General features: G+C 42.7%; 1 long non-coding RNA gene and 1 pseudogene across 2 annotated transcripts; one reads left to right on the forward strand and one right to left on the reverse strand.

Annotated features, from left to right (window-relative positions):
* The first annotated feature begins 5,740 nt into the window (after window positions 1–5,740).
* On the forward strand, window positions 5,741–7,496 carry LOC120658723 (annotated as a pseudogene). The gene is made up of 3 exons (XR_005668820.1): window positions 5,741–6,508; window positions 6,664–6,924; window positions 7,015–7,496. The product of XR_005668820.1 is annotated as a benzoate O-methyltransferase-like (transcript).
* Window positions 7,497–9,572: 2,076 nt separating this feature from the next.
* On the reverse strand, window positions 9,573–11,080 carry LOC120658724. Its single transcript, XR_005668821.1, has 2 exons — window positions 10,696–11,080; window positions 9,573–10,332 (listed from the first exon to the last, which is right to left on the reverse strand). It is a non-coding gene; the product is annotated as an uncharacterized LOC120658724 (long non-coding RNA).
* Between the last annotated feature and the right edge of the window lie 8,368 nt (window positions 11,081–19,448).

The following is a 19,448-nucleotide window of genomic DNA, read 5'->3' on the forward strand; positions in this document are numbered from 1 at the left end:
AACTCGGGTCGAATTGGACCCCTGAGCATCGTATTTAGCCAAGTCCGGTGAAGTTCGCCCAGCACCGCCGGGGGATAGCTCGTCGGCATCGTATCGCCGCCGCCCCGAGCGCCCAACCAACCCTGGCCGCCCGATCCGGGACACGCGGCCCAGATTAGATCCCGCATACCCCTTCGCTCGGGATCGCACGATCGCGATCCAATGACCCAGAGCCGTTTGACCCGGCCGCGTACCGGTCAGCCTAGGCAGTTTTGCTAAAGAGCCCCTCTGTTTATTAGAAATCAACCCGCAGTCCAGCGTAGTTCAAAAATAATTCTAGATCAGCCCAGTTTTTAACGTTTAGGCCCCTGACCTTTTTAAAAATAGGACCCGCCGTCTAGCCCCTGTCTTTTTGCATGTTAGACCCTAGATCTAAGGTTTAATTATGTTTTAGTCCCTGGTTTTTGCGTAGAAGCCCCTGGAACCTTAGTTTTTCTCGCAGTTTAGTCCATAGACCTAGTTTTAGCTCTAGTTTTCACGTTCTAGCTCCGTTTTAGGTGTTCTTTTTTTCCACGCGATCGTTGTAACGCGTAGAATAGCTTTAGCTCAGTTTTGGTTGCCTCCTCTACTCTTTTCCTCTTGTTCTCTTTGGGGATACTCTACTGCTGCTCAGTTCCCGGCGACGCGGAGGAGTTCACCCAGAGCTACCAGGAGTACGAGGACTTCTAGGTGGTTGTCTCCTAGTCGACGTCCCTGTGGCGCCCAGCTTCCGAGTTTCGTACATGTTTTATGCTTCCGCATGCTCTGTATCAAACATTTGTCATTTATGTAATAAATAACATTCGTACTCGCTTTATTATATCTTTTACGTGATATGTGTTGTGATATACTGGCTTCATTCTGTTGTATATACGTGCTTCATTCTATTGTATATACGTGTGAATTGATCCTGGCACGTATATGATTGCGGCTAAGCATATAAAACTCACGCATTCGTCATCCCTCGACTCTCGACCTCGACCCCGACTCTCAACCCCGTCCCTCGACTCTCGACCTCGACCCTCAACCCTAGACCTCGACCCTCAACCCTCAACCCTGTTCCTCGACTCGGTTCCTCGACCCCGTTCCACGACACACACACACACACACACACACTCCCACTAACACACACACACACACAGACACACACACATACACACACACTATCTAATACACTCTAACACACACACACTCACACTCTAACACAATTGTATAAAGTATCGACCCTCGACACACACGCACACACTCACACTAACACACACACACAGACACACACAGACACACACACACACACACTCTCTAACACACAAACACACCCTAACACACTCTAACACATTTATATAAAGTATCGACCCTCGACCCTTGACACACACACACTCACTCACATACACTCACACACTGACTCACACACACTAACTCTCTCTCTCTCTCTTTCTCTATCCCACTAACACACAAACACACAGACACACACACCCACACACACACTGCCTCACACACACTCACTCTCTCTCTTTCTCTGTCCCTCTAACATACACACACTTTCTCTCTCTCTCTCAAACACGCATATTCGTTCAAAGAATTGAATTCTCCTACTTCATTTAAGGATGGACACATACTCTAACACATTTTTATGGTTTTAGTTAAGGATGGACCCCTTCGGTGATGACGAGGTCGCCAAGCAATACATGTTGGACGCAATAAACGAAGATACGAGGGCCAACACCACCCAGCCAACCAAGAAAATGGAGGGAAGACATGTCGTCACCGAAGTGGACGCAGAGGGCTGTCCAAGTGCTCCAGAGGCTGCTAGCACAAAATTTGTGAACCAATGTGAGGTTATTGTTCGGGCAAGAATTTCGATCACCACAAGACTATGGAAAACGAGCAAACCCGAAGAACATCAACACGCCGTGCCTGCACATCAAAAGGAAATGCTATGGGCAGAACTCAAGGATATGTTCACTCTTCCTGAAGGAGTTGACCAAGAACTTGTGAAGAAATGTGCCTTGAAAAAGATGGCCCTTGCCTTTGCAACTTTCAAGAAGAAGTTGTACATCAATTACATCAAGAAGGATAAGGATCCTAACTGGGACGATCTTCCTCAGGTTAAACCATACTGGGAGGAGTTCAAACAATACAAATTATCAGAGGAAGCCCAAGAAAAATCCGAACAGTACAAGGTGAATGCAGCAAATAAGAAGTACAGCCACTACCTTGGGGCTGCTAGGTACAAGAAGTCAGTTAAAAATGGCAGAAGATGGAGCAGGACCTTATGGATAGAGGCATCAGGCTGACGACTTGGTATTGGCCGGATAGATCCAAGTGGTGGTTATTTGCTAATGGCGTGACACTAAACCAGTTGGATGGAAGTTTGGTCGTGCCCGAGCATATGCAAGAAGTGTCCCGCGATCTAGTCGCAGCAATAGATGAGACCCAACAAGGAACATTCCAGCCTCAAAGGGAGAATGATGAGCTGACAAGGGCATTAAAAAATCCAGAACACCCTGGACGAGCCCGCGGCATCGGCGTGGTCCCATGGAAAGTTGCTTGGGCTGGAGATTCCTCTTACAAGACTCACCAAAAGAGCAAAGCCGAACAGGAAGAGAAATTTCGTGCCATACAAGAAGAGATGAACAGGAGGGTTGCGTCCTTGGAATCTCAGATGGACGCCAGGGTCAATGAGGCAGTGCAGCTAGCTCTGAGCCAAAGGGGCACTGCTGGGTCGCACCCGGATGTTGTGATAAGCCCGGCCTCTCAGCGACGCAGCATCTGTGCACCTACGGCGGCGCCCGACGTACAAGCGGAACAGCAACCCCAGATTGAGCCAACGGCAGTAGATGACCAAAGGTATCCAGTGGATGATGTCACCATGCCGACACCGTGCGAGCTTTATGTGCGAGCAAGAAATATATCCATTCATGTCGCATACGGGTCAGCCCTGCCCCTGAATCCTTCTACTACAATTCATAGAAGGCCGATACCCCCTGGCTACACCTCCGTCACAGTCCAGTAGATAGTTGGAAACAATGAGGATCTTGAGCTCGACTTCGTTGGAGCGGATGGAGAGAAGACATTGGGAGACGCACTGCACGAGGTCGTTCTATGGCGCATGGCCGACATCAAACTTACTACAAGCACAACGGCTCCCGTGCAGACCAATCGCCCGTCTCTGTGGCCTCCCTCACCGCCATCCCCACAACCACCTCCTTCACCACCGTCTCCGCCGGCGCAAAGGGCCACGATTACTCCAACTCCTCCTGCACCAGAAGAAGGAAAGAAAAAGACAGCATCCCTCCCAGCGGCTGGACCCTCAAAGAAGAAGCAGAAAACGGTCGAAAGAAAATTAACCTACGAGAAAACCGCTGAGGAGTTGGAAGAGGAGACTGCTCGATATATAAAAGAACAATTGAAGCCTAAAGTCCCCCCGCCGAGGGAAAAGGTACCTCTAGAACTAGGGAAAAAGCTTCTCGCAAACCTAGACAACTCACCAAAACCGAAAAGCTTACCCTCGGACTATGATCGTACTCTGACAAAGGCACACAAGGTGAGAAATCTGAAGAAAAAATTTGGCAAGACCATTCCTCAGCTTGGCACACAACAAAAAGAACTCGAGCCCCTCCGGGTGCCAGGGTTGCCACTCCTACACCCGACGGACGTACAACTCCAGGCAGACCTACAGGCCGCGATATTTCTTTCTAAAACTGGATTAACGCTAGAGGAGGCAACGGGGCAAGTGGAGGCTGAAATCCCTGTCGCTCCCGTTCTTACTCCATTATAGCATGGAAAACCTTTTGTCACTGAGGAAGAGGAGAAAAGTCTAGGCACGCAGATGTTCAATTTGCATAGATGGTACCTACGAATGTCGAATGACGAAGGGAAAATGTTTGGAGTCAAGTATCGTGACCATGATTTCTTCTGCGGGGAGGACGACTTCTAGGTGTACTTCAAAAATTTATATCACATTTATCATCGACAAGCCCTCGACGCCTCTATCATCACCATTTGGGTTTTGTAAGTATCACTTACCTCTACATTAATACTTTTTGTTAACAAGAACATAATTATATGTGTGCATTATAAAATTTCTATTGTATCGTTTAGACAGGAGACCCAAAGAAGCCGAAAATATGGATGGCACCATCAGATCGGCTTCATGTCTCCTTTGCTAGTCAACTAGAAAGTGCTCAATGAAAATTACAAAGAAACGTGCCAAAACATGTACGATTCGTTGACTAGGCAAAATTACAAATCCCATATATTCATACCATACAACTTTGGGTAAGTCTTGGTCGACTCAATCCTCTGTTATATTACTAAATAAATAATAAGTCGTCTAATACATGTATGTATATATCCTATCTATATCTGTAGTTATCATTGGATTTTACTCATACTTTCCGTAGAGACCGGCAATCTTATAGTCTTTGACTCAATGAGAAATTCAAAGTCCGCAATCCAACATATCCTAGACCCCTTGAACAGGTAAGTTCAGTTTGCACAATCAAATTCTTTTTCTGTTAATAATAATTCTTGAATATCGAACTTAACTTTGAGCACAGGGTTTGGAAAAAAATTGTGAAAAATAACAAAGGACGTGGTCAATAGAGGTCCGAACTGAACGTTAACATGGATTATCCGGTATGTTGATTCATAAAGATTTGTCTAGTTAAGTATATAATCCCAAATTGTTCTAAATTGAGTAATTTGTTTGTTTCTCCTTAAGTGTGCGAGACAACAATAAGGAACTGATTGGTGCGGGTACTACGTATGCGACTACTTGCACATCATGACTCCATGCGGGAAGGCTACTGATGAAGACACGAGAGTACGTCCAAACCGTTCACTAGTATATTTTCATAATTGTACTAACGCACATGATGTTAATCATTTTTTCCTAAATGATAGATGTCTCAAATGGGGGATGAATGTTACTCTACTGATCGAATCAATGCCGTGTGCGAGCAGCTCGCCGGATTCATTTTGAACGAGATCTTGGATCCTAGAGGCGAGTTCTACCACGACGGTCACATCCATAGAGGACTTCCATCGACCTCCTGAGGGGACCAGTAGTTAGACTACAAACATGACTTGTACATTTGTAAATATTTTTAAACGTTATGCCTTGATGTTTGTAAATTTGTAAATATATTAGTCCATCTAATTAGCTTAATTATATGCTCGCATTTCACTTTTAGTTAGTTTCAAATATTCTCTGAAAACGAACATGAACGACCAATAAACGTATAGTACTGTAGAGCTTGAGTGCGTTTAGCAATTATAAAAGAATAAACAGTAATAAATATAACAAACAAAACTGGCTTGCGTGGCAGCCTCTTTGGTACCGGTTGGACTTTCCAACCGGTACCATTGGGTGCCTAAGGCACCGGGTTAAATATCCGGTGTTTTAGACCCAAGCCAATGGTCTCGGTTGTGGGGCACCGGTTGGGAAACCGGTACCTTAGGCCCTTCTCAGCCGGTGCTGAAGGCCTGTTTTCTAGTAGTGACAGTCCCGTCGTGGTCGTATTGATGAACAGTATGAGAAGAAACTATGGCCTTACGTTGGAGCTATTAATGGCTTCGTTCCAAAATTCTGAAGTGGATGTGTACCGTTATTCAGATAAGAAGCTAAGGGACCAATCAGCTCCACGTAATGGTACCTTCTCTACAGGTGTATTATAAAAGGGTATATATCTGGAGGACTATTCAGATGTGTCGTGCAAATTTTCTGGTACTACCGAAAAAATAAGCCAAGCAATCTGATCCTATAGCTCATGATTGCAATGGTGAATGTGGAACACGATTTGCATATGGCCGAAGGGGAAGGAGAATGGAGCTATTCAAAGAATTCTAGGCGCCAAGTGATTGTTATTCTCCCCCTTTTCAACAATGAAACTATTTCTTTATGTAGTTTCGTTATTTGTCATTTTGCATGTACTTGTATTAAGTTTATAAGCAATGATGCATGACATATGCAACATCTATAGTTAATCCCTACCAGCATTATAATCGTCTGCAATTGTTTATTAGGAACTCATTTCATGAAATATGAGCTGTATATAAAATATTACCACTTGTCCATTATGTTATTCTAAGAACTATTATTTTTTTGCTCCATTCTACAGGAGATTTTTATACATGAGACTAAGCCCATCATTGAGAGTGCTATAATAGAAGTATACACTGCTCTACTACCCAAAACCATGGTCATTGTTGACCTAGGATGCTCTTCAGGACCAAACACATTACTCTTTATCTCCAATGTGATTCTGTGGAACTTCAGTTCATCCTGAATGACCTTCCAGGTAATGATTTCAACGAACTCTTCCGGGCAGTCGAAAAGTTTAAAAAGTCAGATACAACAGATCAACTTGGACGTGCACCACCTTTCTACTACATATCTGGGTTGCCAGAATCCTATTACAAAAGACTTTTTCCTCATCAAAGCGTACATCTCTTCCACTCTTCATACTGCCTTCACTGGCGCTCCCAGGTTTTTGTCCCGATCCTTACAAGATGTTATTTATGCATATCTATCATATTTTTCATGATCGTTAATTATGCACGTGTCATATTTTCCATGATGTACATGCATCATATCGTTCTAATGTGTGTACAGTGATATTCTCAAATGACGTGTATATGCAGGTACCTGGGGGGAGAGACGCTTATTTAAATAAAGATAATATATACATCACATATACCACAACGCTTGCTGAGGTCAAGCAATTCCAAGAGCAGTTCCATAAGGACTTCTCCCTCTTCCTGAAGCTGCGTCATGAAGAACTTGTGTATGGTGGGAAAATGGTTCTTATATTTCTTGGGAGGGAGGATGAGGATGCATGCAATGGAGACCTTAATAAACTTTTTGGATTGGTTGCAAGATCACTTCAATCTCTTGTTCTTAAGGTATCTATATGTTAAATTACAGCTCCAATCCTAACATTCGTTTAACTCAGCAAAAGAAATTATGAAGTTAAATAAACTTTGACCACACAGGGCCTTGTGGAGAAGCAAAAACTAGAATCCTTCAATCTACCGGTCTATGGGCCATCAGTTGCGGAAGTGAAGGAAGTAGTCATGCAAAGCAAGCTTTTCAGCATGGATCAGATCAAGCTATTTGAGGCAAACTGGGATCCTTTCGATGATTCGGAAGGTGATGATGTTCACGATATTGCCTGCAGTAGCTTGAATATTGCTAGGGGCTTAAGATCAGTGCTGAAGTCCCTGATTGCAAGCCATTTTGAGGAAGCCATTGCAAAGCACCTTGAAGTGGAGAAGACCAAGTATGCACTCATCGCCACATCCTTAAAGAAAATATAATAGTGCTACAACGGTGTTGTTTCTCAAGTTTCTGCTGTTCTACAGGGTGTTGTTCCTCAAATTTCTGCTGTTCTACATGTTTCTGTTTTCTTGGCTTGTTTTCTTCTCTGCTTGTAGCCAAAAACTCTTATGGTTTGTAAGGTATGGTATTTTGGTTGTGATGCTGGGGAGTACCCTTTTAGATATTTTTGAATTCCAATGCACCATAGAAAGCTACTCAATTCTGAGTGGGGAAAAGTTGAAGAACGTTTTGAGAAAAAAACTCTCTTGTTGGAAAGCTAAGTATCTGTCTTATGGGGGCTGTTTGGTCTTGTTAAATTCGGTACTTAGTAGCCTACCCATGATTATGATATCTTTTTTTTGAAATCCCAAAAGGGGTACTCAAAATTTTTGACCATTTTAGATCGAGATTCTTTTGGCAAGGTTCTTCTAATAAGCATAAGTTTCGACTTACCAAATGGGACATATTATGTCGTCCTAAAGATCAAGGGAGACTTGGTATCTTAAATCTGCAACTGCAGAATAAATGCTTGCTGGCAAAATGGTTAGTTAATTTGCTTAATACCAATGGTATATGGCAAAGCCTATTAACGAATAAATATCTAGGATCCAAGTCTTATGACTCTCATTTCTGGAGGGGTCTTATGAAGATTAAAGATGAGGTTTTGGCCAATGGCTCCTTCACTATTAAAGATGGGAGCAAGACTAGGTTCTGGGACGACGTATGGGAAGGTCAAGTGTCATTCAAAGATAAATATCCATCACTTTACAAGGTTGTCAGGCATCCTCATGAGACTGTGGCCAGAGTCTTGGCTACAAGGCCACTCAATTTATATTTTAGGAGGGCTTTAGTGGATAACAAACTAGTTGAATGGCAAAACCTTGTAGCTCAGATCGCGCATGTTCAACTGGTGGATGGGTCGGATACATTTAGATGGAATTTGACCAAAGCAGGGTCTTTTACTGTTCGATCTTTGTATCTGCACTTTTTAGATAGACAACCGCCTTTTAGACATAAGATGATCTGGAAATTGAAGATTCCTCTAAAGATTAAGATTTTCCTCTGGTTTCTTCAAAGGGAGATACTTTTAACTAAAGATAATCTTGCTAAGAAGAACTAGACAGGAAGCCAAAAATGCTGCGGATGTAATAGTAATGAGACTATATAACATCTTTTCTTGCACTGTCCTTATGAAAGAATGGTGTGGAGGATTATCTTTTATGCTACTGGTTTAACGCCACCTAGATCAATTCGTCATATGTTTAATTCTTGGCTGTCTAATCAATCTAAAAAGATTAGGAATGTCATCTGGGTGGGGGTTGCTGCTGTTTGTTGGGCGATTTGGAGATGTCCCAATGATATTATCTTTAACAAAATCAAAGTTAACTCCATTTTGCAGGTCATCTTCAGGGGAACATATTGGTTTCGTTTCTGGGCTCAGTTGCAGCGCAAGGAGCACGCTAAGGACGCTTTCTCCAGCTTGAGCAGACTTCTTGAGAATGTTGCTCTTGATTTGGTTAAAGGAGGGTGGAAGCATGTCTATCGCTTCCAATAGTTCTGTGTCTTTCTAGAGACTGATGTGCCCTTTTCTGTTTTTTGCAAACATTGTATTTTTGGCTGTGTATGCCTCGTCATAGAGGCCGGATTGGTAATCCTTTTTCTAAAAAAACATCGCTGACGCGGATTTCTCACGTCCCTGATGACCTCTTATCGGAGACGCGTGTTTCTTATCTATCCGTGTCTCCTATATACATCCTCGTCTCCTATATGTGTACATTGGTGACACATTATTACAAATTGCGTCATCGATCACAAAATTCTGCGTCTCCAATCACATATCATTGGTGATGCAGCTTTTTGATCTGCGTCACCAATCTTCTATTTAAAAGAGACGTGCGTACTAAAGTGTCACCAATAACTTATATATTCACAGACATGAGTTTTATAGACATGTCTGCAATCAGGATGTTTTTTTTCCAGCACCAGCATCATCACACTGGGGTTCCATACATCACAGGATCATCACACAGGCATCACACGATTATCACACAGGCATCAGGATCATCACACAGGCATCACGATTATCACACAGTCATTCCATACATCACAGGATCATCGATTATCACACAGGCATCACAATTATCACACAGGCATTCCATACATCACCGGATCATCACACACGTGCATTCCATACATCACAGGCATTGCATGGCATAGATTCCATCACAAGAAATTTACGACAATGTTAACTAGGTTCATCATGTAGGTTCACATAAAGTCATAAACAGGTAGCAACATAAATAACAGGTACCAACATAATAGAGGATTCATCAGAGTACATCACTCAGGTTTATCTCGGTGTTCTGTTACTTCATAGGGCATTATCTAACATGCTGAAAGCCGTGGTTTTTGATAGTGATGATCCCCTTTGCTACTGATGACCTAGTCCATCATGAATGAAGCAATCTTTTCTTGAGTATTGGCCAACTCATGTTTATCAAGGGGAGTAGTTAATACTTCGAAATACTGAGTACATACAACAAGAGCTAGCTATCAGTTTTTATTAAACACATCTACAAAATATAGACAAGCTGCAAGATCTAGCTACTTTGTAAATCTAACCATATTTATTCACAGGCATGATAGGAAATGCAGCTTCAACACTACAACTACTTGCACAAGTTTCTACTGTATTGCCCATAAACACAAGCAGCTACATCTTCAACATTTCAACCAGAGAGGAATTAATTTTTATCCAAAACAAACATTCAGAAATTCTAATTTCTGCTGCACTGTTTGTGAGCTACAACTACTTGCACAAGTTCAAGTGGCCTGCACAAGCTGTTCCCTAGCATATGATTGGCATAGCACTAGAAATGATATGTTCAACACATAGGTACCTTAGGATCTTCCACATATAGTATTCACATAGCATCCAATATATGATTGGCTGTGTAGAACCCACCGGCATTGCCAAGAGGTTGCTGGTGGCACTGCAAAAAATTGTAAAGTCACATGGTCACTTACTGGGAAACAGAATATCAGAATTGAGAGCATATGTGGTGATGCCCATTAGGCTTACAAATGCTCTAGCAAAACAGTTTTGCCTGAATCTATGAGAAAATTTGCACAGGCTGAATATCACAAATTTTATGATAATTTTATCTACAGTATAATTATAGAATCAAGAGTTTTTCTAGGTTTAACAAGGTACTATAGAAGATTTATTATGGGCTATGGCATTTCTTGCAGACCTTTATTCAATTATAGAATGCTTTCTAATGGTCTGAGTCACAGCAAAAAAATTACTTCAAGTGAAGTAAAAACATAAAGGTAACTGTTGTTCATGCACTTACTAGGAACTTTGTGACATGTACCAATAACTTTTCATCACACCCCTTGAGTCTGCAGATCGAAAGATATGCCCTGCAAATCATGCAACATTACTTATGGTATTGTACAAAGTTTATCTATGAATTAAAGGAACATTAGGAAATGACTCACTCATTGAGGACATCTTTCAATAAGGAATGATCACGTGGATTGGACCTCTTAGAATCAAAGTACAAGACCTTACCAGACCTTGGAATGAGTACCACTAAAATCCATTGGTCACCTATGTTATGGGAAACATAATGCCATCCTTCTTAACAAGCTGCTTCAAGGCCTTTGTCAGGTAATCCACTACATAAGACTTGTCACAAGTTATTGTGGATAGGGACATCATTTCAGGATCATGGAATCCCACAAGAAGGCATGTGCCTTACTTTCCGAAATCATGCATCTATGAATGAGGATAAGCACCCAATGTTACACATCCAGTGCATATTCCTAATCTAGTCAAATAAATCATGAATTGGAGAAAAAGAAATTGCAACTTACAGTGTGAAGCATCATAGAAGTGAACAAATCCAATGCATCAATCTTGGAGAGATTGCATAGACCATTGAATCCCACCAGAAAACACTCAGCATCCTGCAAGTGCAAAAAATGGAGATGCCGAATCTTGACCACTATATCATTTCCCCCCTTGATTTATACATTTTCAAGTAGTAATCATGGAGAGCAGCTGTTGCAGGGCCAAACCTCTCAAGCTCAGCACTTGTAAGGATTGGCTGTCCATATTTAAACATTGAGTTTGGCTTGGTCCATGCTGTTGCCCCACCTCTGGTGGGCTCCTTCTGAGATCCTTTGGTCGGCTGCTATTTCTTCAGACTGGCAGCAGCAGCCCTCTGAGAGGAGATGGCAGCCTTCTGAGATCCATTGGCGGGCTGCTGTTTCTTCAGACTGGCACCAGCAGCCTTCTAAGAGGGGATGGCAGGCTGCTATTTCTTAGGAGATGAAGCATGTGCAGCCTTTTGAGGGCATATGGTGGGCTGTTGCTTCTTCGGAGATAGGCATCAGCAGCCTTGTGAGAGGAGATGGTGGGTTGCTACTGTTTCTATGAACTCCCTGCATGCTTCTTAGAGGTCTTGCTGCATCAGACATCTTAGGCGTGCCCGCAGCAGCAGACATCTATGAGTTCTTTCCAGCAGGAGCTTGTAACTGCAGGAAGGATGGAAGCACTCTTGGTTGGACCTATAGGTTGCTTTGGATGAAGCAGGGGAGCACTCAAGGTTGCACCACATGGACTCTTTGTGCCGTCCTGAGGACGTTGGGGTAGTTGTGGGGAAGAACGTTGTGCCACTCTTTTAGGAGGATCTACTGATGAAGTACATTTCATTACAATACAACTCCTCTTCCACTAGATCCTCTGCAAGATAGCTTCTCCTAGTGTCCTGATCTCATCATTAGGAGGTGGTACAAGCTCAATATCTTCGGCAGCATCTATAACCATCTCCACTTTGACCATGCATACCCAAAGGGAATTGGGACTGGATGAAGTATGGTTCCTTTTGAGTCGACTCTTTCTCCCACCTGATATGAGATGTACCATACACTGCTAACTCACTCCTAGCTCGTAGCCAATTCCTAGACTGCCCTTCAGGGAAATCTTCCCATCAATTAGGGATACCTTTTGCAGATAAGTCGCTGTCCTCTTTCTCCCACCATGCTATTTTGCCATCATACCCCGCTGGACCCAAGTTGTGGTCATGCACATGCCTTTACGAAGCTACTTGAATCTTTGACTAGCTGCTTGGGCTTCCACGGATTTCCTTAATTGCACAAAGTCATTCCAGTCATCTTGTTCAATGTACGGGTGCTTCTCATCAAAAGGCTCCAGGCCTTGATTGAGGTACTTGCGTACAAGATTGCTCTTGTTTGTTCTCCAACTCTTGGCTGTCATCTTCATGGCACACTTAAAAAGCCAAATCCTTCATTTTCGGTGGGAAATGCAACCAGGGCATGACATACATATCAAACAAGCTCCATTTTTGCCTAAGGCTGAGAGAAGAGAATTTGATCCAACCACGTTATATTGATCAATGGAGGTGAGTTATATATAAGTACAAACAGCTCTCATGCGTAACTGAAAAGGATTTGGTCCTGCTATTAAATAGGATCAATGCCTTATACAAATGGAGCACGTACGTATGCACACGTACACATGTACACGTATTTATCTAACACACGCCTCAGCCGCTGCCGCTGCGCCATCGCTTGGGACGATATCCTCTCTAAAGGGACCAGATCGAGACCGCCAAGAGCGCCATGATACGTGACAGGCATGGCCGTTTGCTCACGACGATGGGGATGGCGGCGTGCAACTCCGACACAGTGGTGGATGGTGTTGGGGATCCCAAGTTTTATTGCACACCGGAGTGCCACGGATTTGAGGTAGCCAAAATTGTGGCACCAAAGCTCTGCCTCGTCCTGCATGAGTTCAGCACCGGTTGTGGCGGCCATGGCGAGCACTGGCATAGATGGGGTTTGAGCCATGCTCTTTGGTTGCTCCGACAAGATTGACTGGCTTGTCGCGTGTGATTTTTCTTTTATAAAGAAATTCTCCGGCTTAACCTCTTCAAAGAGGCGTCAGTCCAACATTATTACATCATATATAATATTTAGAACATATAATATATTATCTAGACATCAGCATACTTTGACAATCTCATTGCGTGAGATGGTTTGCGAGATCATATCGCATCCTAGCCCGGGTATTTATAGACTCGTTTGCAGCATTGCTTTAGCCTATTCCTATCCGATATTCATCAAATATTGTGTTTTGAAGAAAATTGGCTCTTGATTTTTCTGAGTGCAATAATCCTTGCCGCGTTTATTTATTGAAGGACTTCATAAGTAAAAGAAAATGTAACAACGACGATCAAAACGAAGGATATTGTTACAGTGATTATTAATGAACACTATATCGACAAATATAAGAGATTTTTAAACAATTCTTAATTATGAAGGATAGGTAGAGTAACTGTGGAGGAAGGATGGATAAAAATACCATCAGCGCTGGGGCATGCTAGTCCGCGCGCGCGCCCCAGGAAGGAACCTAACAAACGATTTCCGACAGCCCAAAACATTTCATCTTTGGTTTCCGCATTTTTCCCTTTCCATTTTCGGCTTCCGCGCTCCATCCCCCTCTTGGCGTCCCAACCTGGATAAAATATCCGGCTCCTTAGCCTTGTTTTTTGATTTCCGCGATTTCACGTATGAAAAAAAATCTCATTCAGCTCACATAACCTTTCTCTTTATGAAATCATTCAGGACCATTGGAGTAGTATACAGGGGCTCGGCTAATGAGCACGCGCTAGGAGAGATGCCAGCGGCTGAGTTTCCTTTTTGGAAAATTTTTCTTCTCCACAATTTTCTACTTTTAGAAAGTTGTATGTATAACTTTTTTTAGACAACTATTGGATGATATTTTTCAGCATAACTATTACTTCTAGATGATAATTTTTTAGCGCAACTTTTACTATACTCGTAAGTTTTATGCATAACTTTTTTCAACCAACTTTTTGTAGGTCAACTTCTTAGCTGACACGTATAAATTTTTACGCATAACTATTACTTCTAGATGATAATTTTTCAGCACAACTTTTACTATACTTGTAACTTTATGCATAACTTTTTTCAACCAACTTTTTGTAGGACAAATTTTTAACATGATACGTATAAATTTTACGCATAACTTATTCCAGCCTCCTTACCAAATAATAATTTTGAACATAATTTTTTCCAAAACTTCTCACACAACTTTGATGCATAAGTTCGTGATACAACTTGTAGAAATACAACTTATCGAGTTAACTTTTTAGCTTACTTTATATGAAATCTTTATTAAAAGAACATCTTGAAAACAGAACATAAAGACGATAAACAAAAAAGATTGAAAAAAGAAAAAGAAAAGAGAATACCAGGTAGGTCGAATACATAGAGTATGTGGCTGAGGCCTATTACGTAGAACATATCGACTCTAAATTAGACAACTAGGCTCTTATATCTCCTATATGTATATGCACGACAAGCATATACACAGCTTATGTCGCCGTCACGTCCCACACCGTGGAGTTAGTTAATGCAAATCAATTAACGTGTGAGGATGGAATTGGATGAGAAATAAAAACGGTCAACAGGCCCCACCCACGTGAAACTAGTTGGGCGGTTGGGAATCGAGCCCCAGCACGCTCGCTGACGCTCGCGCGTGGTATTGGATTCCCGATCAGCGCTCGATGTGTATCTATGGTAGCACTGCAGTAGAATGAAAGGATAGCTTGGGGATCAATAGCATTAGGTTGTCATAGAAAAATAAGGTATATCAACTGCCATACCTTGCCATGGTGCTCTTCCGTAATTGCAGATCGATTATGGCAGTTGTGATAGGGATAGCGCCGGTTACCCAGGGCACGTCACACTACTAGAAATACCCTTGGGTACTGGAACCGGTACCCCGAAAGCGGAGGCTCGAGCCTTTGGTACCGGGTAAAACAACCGGTACCTATGGCTAAAATATTCACGCAAAAAATCCTCTGGCTGGGATTTGAACTCGCGACCTCTAGCCTCACGTGTTGCTACTTTACCATCTCACATACACAGCAGTTCTGATTGAAAAGGAGATATTTTCCTTTTGAAGTAACCCATGGAGAGCCTTAGGTACCGGTTGGTGACAACCGGTACCTAAGTCTCGTCTATAGGTACCGGTTGGTGGTACCACCCGGTACTAATATAAAAATTATCATCCGGTACCTATGGAGAGCCTTAGGTACCAGTTGATAATATTAATCGGTACCTAAGGCTCATTCATAGATTCCATCCACCCTAAGGCACCGGTTCATCTCTGTATTGGAACTTTTGGGTGGACCTAAGACTTGTTTTCTAGTAGTGTCACTTGTCACTCGTAAAAAGTGACGGGTAAAAGTTTATCAATATTGATTGATGATGGAAGGGACCGGTGAGAAGTATGCTCACCTATCATCAATGACGGTTAGACCATCACTTTTAACTTACCAGTAGTGTTACACCCTAAGATCTTTACCCGTTACTAAAACATAGAGTAAGGTACATCAGCACTCTCTAAACTTGTTCATGTGTATCATCTATATCCCAAAACTCTAAAAATGCATTTTCAGATTCCAAAACTTGTTCCAGGTGTCATATAGATCCCTAATATCTCAAAATGTATTTTTAGGTTCATAAACTTATCCCGTGGTATCATGCAGGTCCCTAAACCCTTCTGATGCTATTTTTATTTTAATATAAATGTTGTTTCCCTACTTTAAGTTGATGAAAAATTATTTGCTATTTTAAATTTAATAAAATTAAATTTTTTATTTTGATAATGAGAACACATTATTTTGATAAAAATTATATAAAGCACATACAAAATATAAATAGTTAGTATGAAATATTAAGGATTAGCATTGATATCTCCATGTTAAACGAGAAAACTATAATATTCACCGTTGATATCAAATGATCTAGATTAACCCAATTTGAATACAATTAATTAATGGCAATTTGCAGGGATATGAAAATTCACCTTGAGAGTTTAGGGACCGAAATGACATATTGAGATATGTTTGAGGATCTGGATATGCATCCTGACAGTTTAGGGACCCAAGTGATGCATGTGGACAAATTTAGGGGTCTACAAATACATTTTAAGAGTTTATGGATCTAGATGATACCTCGAGACAAGTTCGAGGACTGTATATGTGTTTTACTCTAAAACATGTCTAACTAGCTAGATAGTAGATCCAGCCTCGCTTCTTCGCCGCATCCTAAAAAAAATCTGTTAAAATGTGGTGTGAATATTGAAGTTTGAATGCAGCGCGTACGTTAAGATTGACTGAGATTCTTACATGTGGGATAAGATCGATGGACTCAATCTGTTTTTGTTTGACCAGCACACGCCATCCGTTCCTATCCTTATCTCTTCAATTCACCTCTCGGTTGTCCTCATCCCGTAGCTCACTCCCAAGGCTCCGTCCATGTCCACGGTTTTCCACCCCGTCAAAGCAATAGAGAGCGACCACAGCTAGCAGGAAGTCACGACGCCCGGCTGGCCGGATGCTCTCGAGACTGGCGTGGGCTGAGACGCGCACAGCAGCATGCGGCTGTAGCCGCTGGACACCAACACCGCCGGGCCGAACGATGACCGGATGATGGCAGCCTGCTCGTTGGCTCTTCTGGCTTTCCGCACCACACGCACACGCCTCTGCGCTCTCTCTCTCGCCTAGCAGTCTAGCACACCTCATGCTCTCTCTTCTTCCTCTCCCAAGTGACGATGCCTGAAGACAGTACATTCTCATGCTTCTCTTTAACTTCTTGAGACACCTTTTGAGTTTACTCTTTCTTCCACCTAATATGAGTTGTACCATCTGACACTGCTAACTCACTCCTAGCTCGATCGTAGTCAATTTCTAGACCGCCCTTTAGGGAAATCTTCCCATGAATTAGGGATACCTTTTGCAAATAAGACGTTGTCCTCTTTGTCCCATCGTGCTATTTTACCATCATACCCCTCTGGACCCAACACTACTAAAAAACCATTTGTATAGGGGCAGGCGTAACGTCATTTTTAGGGGCGGATGGCGCACCTGCCCCTGCTTTTTGTTGTTAAAAATGATAGTTTGCAGAGGCGGGTACGTTACCCGTCCCTACAAATCGATTTTCAGGGACGGGCGGCCCGCCCCTGGAAATGCATATTCAGGGACGGGTGGCCCGACCCTGGAAATGCATATTCAGGGGCGGGTGATCGTGCCACCCGCCCTTGAAAATCATTTTTGCCGCCCGCCAAAAAATTTGAATTCCTGCAATCTTGTTCTATCAAAGCGGACCGTCACGTCCGAACTATTTTACATTCCCGCAATTTTGTTCTATCAAAGCAGATCGTCACGTCCAAACTATTTTATGTCCGCCATTGCTAGTTACATCCTAACTTCACTGCTATTTTTTTAAAATTTGAACTCCCGCCAGTTTCGATCTATTAAGCTTGTCCGCGATCGAGACATCGAATATGTTAGACAAAAAATACTTATGCATCAAAATTATATTATATGAAAATTAAACATCATTAGAGTACATCATTACAGTTCACATTGAATATATATTTTTCCCCTATTCACTAGGGACACTACATTAGGAGGCACCGTGCGCTTGATCGTGCCACTCACGAAGTGAAGTGTATTTATCGTCCGTTGCTAATTCTCGTCTTTCGTCAAAAAAATTGCCTTTCATGTTCACCACTTCATGCAGAATGAAACGATTCATCCACTTTGTTCTCAACTATTCCGATTCCAGCAAATGGAGGCCGTTAAGTCAAAGCCGTACCTTTCATGTTCACCACTTCATGCAGAATGAAACGGCACAAATCGTCGACTATATTTAGACATTGTCTCTCGTGGAGTTGGCAGCTGTGTTTAGGGGTGAGCCGCCCCTACAAATACCATTTGTAGGGGCGGTTCACCCCCCGGCCGCCCTTAAAAATGGACGTCATTTGTAGGGGCGTTCTGGTCTGGGGGTGAGCCGCCCCTACAAATGGTGTTTCTAGGGTGGCTTGATTGGTACAGTGCCGATGATCATTTGTAGCAACGGATCAAATTTGGGTCCGGCCCTTAAAAAATTGAGCCGTTGCTACAAATCGTTTTTGTAGTAGTGTCACTTACAGGTTCCATGACATATAGTAATATAGGACAAGTAGAAACAATTGTGAATCAATAATATTCCAAATGACAAATAATAACCACGCAAATCATCCTTGGAATAACAAAAATTAATTGAAAAACATAATGAAAGTGCTTTTGTTGCTTAGGGAACATGCGACCATGCTATTTATTTCGTGGGATCCAATCAGATCAAATTTTCATTCCTATGTTTTGCAATCCTGTGATTTTTTAGATTTTCATTCTTCACCATTCATGTATTTTTTGCCCTCATCCTTCATTTTGCAATCATTTGTTCCAAACAAACCCTTTATTGCACTTTTTTTCTTTAGTGCATGTTTGGATCCTTAAAATTGTAAATAATTCTATAAATTTTATTCTAGCAATTAAATTCAATAGGAATGAATTACTTGGAATCTAATTCAATTCATTTTTTGTTTAGATGTACACATAGATTTTTTTTTTCTTAGAATTTAATTGCAAATAATATTTGGGTGTTTAGATGAAACTAATCTCTCTTCATTTCTCCAGCAAAGAACCGCTTTCTCCCTCTCTCAGCAAGCGAGGACAAGAGGTGAGCAATGGCGGAGCTATCGTTAGTAGTTACAGCTAGATGGTGTAGACTGTCAGCAATGGGTGTGGTAAAAGAAACTCTACCGCATACTGTAGTTTGAGTTTGGCGTGAATTTCACCGCAGCGGGAAAGCTAAAGAGAAACGGTAAGATCCCGTATCGGCCTCCAGACGCCAAATCCAGCACTGTGCGAGGACTAGTATCGGCCGACATGGCATGGGACTTGCGCACCCGCCATTCGTCCGTGCCGCGAGCAGGAAAGTGGACAGAGAGAGGGATGGCCACGACGGAGAAGATGAGGTAGGCGGCAGGCCGCCGCGCCCCTCGCTGCTGCTCCACAGCCGAGATCGCCCACAGCCGCAACAGGGGAGGCTCGCCTGCGAGGCCCGGATCCGCACACCGGACGGGGAGGGAGCTCCGCCGCGGTGGAGGCCCGGATCCGCGCACCGGACAGGGTGCGAGGCAGGGGTCGCTGGCGTGTTG

This window comes from Panicum virgatum, chromosome 2N (genome assembly GCF_016808335.1).
Source record: "Panicum virgatum strain AP13 chromosome 2N, P.virgatum_v5, whole genome shotgun sequence".
Taxonomy (NCBI): domain Eukaryota; kingdom Viridiplantae; phylum Streptophyta; class Magnoliopsida; order Poales; family Poaceae; genus Panicum; species Panicum virgatum.